Raw genomic sequence first — 3271 nt, 5'->3', positions numbered from 1 at the left:
TAACCTAACCCTAACCCTAACCCTAACCCTAACCCTAACCCTAACCCTAACCCTAACCCTAACCCTAACCCTAACCCTAACCCTAACCCTAACCCTAACCCTAACCCTAACCCTAACCCTAACCCTAACCCTAACCCTAACCCTAACCCTAACCCTAACCCTAACCCTAACCCTAACCCTAACCCTAACCTAACCCTAACCCTAACCCTAACCCTAACCCTAACCCTAACCCTAACCCTAACCCTAACCCTAACCCTAACCCTAACCCTAACCCTAACCCTAACCCTAACCCTAACCCTAACCCTAACCCTAACCCTAACCCTAACCCTAACCCTAACCCTAACCCTAACCCTAACCCTAACCCTAACCCTAACCCTAACCCTAACCCTAACCCTAACCCTAACCCTAACCCTAACCCTAACCCTAACCCTAACCCTAACCCTAACCCTAACCCTAACCCTAACCCAAACCCTAACCCTAACCCTAACCCTAACCCTAACCCTAACCCTAACCCTAACCCTAACCCTAACCCTAACCCTAACCCTAACCCCTAACCCTAACCCTAACCCTAACCCTAACCCTAACCCTAACCCTAACCCTAACCCCTAACCCTAACCCTAACCCTAACCCTAACCCTAACCCTAACCCTAACCCTAACCCTAACCCTAACCCTAACCCTAACCCTAACCCTAACCCTAACCCTAACCCTAACCCTAACCCTAACCCTAACCCTAACCCTAACCCTAACCCTAACCCTAACCCTAACCCTAACCCTAACCCTAACCCTAACCCTAACCCTAACCCTAACCCTAACCCTAACCCTAACCCTAACCCTAACCCTAACCCTAACCCTAACCCTAACCCTAACCCTAACCCTAACCCCTAACCCTAACCCTAACCCTAACCCTAACCCTAACCCTAACCCTAACCCTAACCCTAACCCTAACCCTAACCCTAACCCTAACCCTAACCCTAACCCTAACCCTAACCCTAACCCTAACCCTAACCCTAACCCTAACCCTAACCCTAACCCTAACCCTAACCCTAACCCTAACCCTAACCCTAACCCTAACCCTAACCCTAACCCTAACCCTAACCCTAACCCTAACCCTAACCCTAACCCTAACCCTAACCCTAACCCTAACCCTAACCCTAACCCTAACCCTAACCCTAACCCTAACCCTAACCCTAACCCTAACCCTAACCCTAACCCTAACCCTAACCCTAACCCTAACCCTAACCCTAACCCTAACCCTAACCCTAACCCTAACCCTAACCCTAACCCTAACCCTAACCCTAACCCTAACCCTAACCCTAACCCTAACCCTAACCCTAACCCTAACCCTAACCCTAACCCTAACCCTAACCCTAACCCTAACCCTAACCCTAACCCTAACCCTAACCCTAACCCTAACCCTAACCCTAACCCTAACCCTAACCCTAACCCTAACCCTAACCCTAACCCTAACCCTAACCCTAACCCTAACCCTAACCCTAACCCTAACCCTAACCCTAACCCTAACCCTAACCCTAACCCTAACCCTAACCCTAACCCTAACCCTAACCCTAACCCTAACCCTAACCCTAACCCTAACCCTAACCCTAACCCTAACCCTAACCCTAACCCTAACCCTAACCCTAACCCTAACCCTAACCCTAACCCTAACCCCTAACCCTAACCCTAACCCTAACCCTAACCCTAACCCTAACCCTAACCCTAACCCTAACCCTAACCCTAACCCTAACCCTAACCCTAACCCTAACCCTAACCCTAACCCTAACCCTAACCCTAACCCTAACCCTAACCCTAACCCTAACCCTAACCCTAACCCTAACCCTAACCCTAACCCTAACCCTAACCCTAACCCTAACCCTAACCCTAACCCTAACCCTAACCCTAACCCTAACCCTAACCCTAACCCTAACCCTAACCCTAACCCTAACCCTAACCCTAACCCCTAACCCTAACCCTAACCCTAACCCTAACCCTAACCCTAACCCTAACCCTAACCCTAACCCTAACCCTAACCCTAACCCTAACCCTAACCCTAACCCTAACCCTAACCCTAACCCTAACCCTAACCCTAACCCTAACCCTAACCCTAACCCTAACCCTAACCCTAACCCTAACCCTAACCCTAACCCTAACCCTAACCCTAACCCTAACCCTAACCCTAACCCTAACCCTAACCCTAACCCTAACCCTAACCCTAACCCTAACCCTAACCCTAACCCTAACCCTAACCCTAACCCTAACCCTAACCCTAACCCTAACCCTAACCCTAACCCTAACCCTAACCCTAACCCTAACCCTAACCCTAACCCTAACCCAAACCCTAACCCTAACCCTAACCCTAACCCTAACCCTAACCCCTAACCCTAACCCTAACCCTAACCCTAACCCTAACCCTAACCCTAACCCTAACCCTAACCCTAACCCTAACCCTAACCCTAACCCTAACCCTAACCCTAACCCTAACCCTAACCCTAACCCTAACCCTAACCCTAACCCTAACCCTAACCCTAACCCTAACCCTAACCCTAACCCTAACCCTAACCCTAACCCTAACCCTAACCCTAACCCTAACCCTAACCCTAACCCTAACCCTAACCCTAACCCTAACCCTAACCCTAACCCTAACCCTAACCCTAACCCTAACCCTAACCCCTAACCCTAACCCTAACCCTAACCCTAACCCTAACCCTAACCCTAACCCTAACCCTAACCCTAACCCTAACCCTAACCCTAACCCTAACCCTAACCCTAACCCTAACCCTAACCCTAACCCTAACCCTAACCCTAACCCTAACCCTAACCCTAACCCTAACCCTAACCCTAACCCTAACCCTAACCCTAACCCTAACCCTAACCCTAACCCTAACCCTAACCCTAACCCTAACCCTAACCCTAACCCTAACCCTAACCCTAACCCTAACCCTAACCCTAACCCTAACCCTAACCCTAACCCTAACCCTAACCCTAACCCTAACCCTAACCCTAACCCTAACCCTAACCCTAACCCTAACCCTAACCCTAACCCTAACCCTAACCCTAACCCTAACCCTAACCCTAACCCTAACCCTAACCCTAACCCTAACCCTAACCCTAACCCTAACCCTAACCCTAACCCTAACCCTAACCCTAACCCTAACCCTAACCCTAACCCTAACCCTAACCCTAACCCTAACCCTAACCCTAACCCTAACCCTAACCCTAACCCTAACCCTAACCCTAACCCTAACCCTAACCCTAACCCTAACCCTAACCCTA

This window comes from Hippoglossus hippoglossus, chromosome 10, assembly GCF_009819705.1.
Source record: "Hippoglossus hippoglossus isolate fHipHip1 chromosome 10, fHipHip1.pri, whole genome shotgun sequence".
Taxonomy (NCBI): domain Eukaryota; kingdom Metazoa; phylum Chordata; class Actinopteri; order Pleuronectiformes; family Pleuronectidae; genus Hippoglossus; species Hippoglossus hippoglossus.
Note: the sequence above shows the minus strand (reverse complement) of the source record.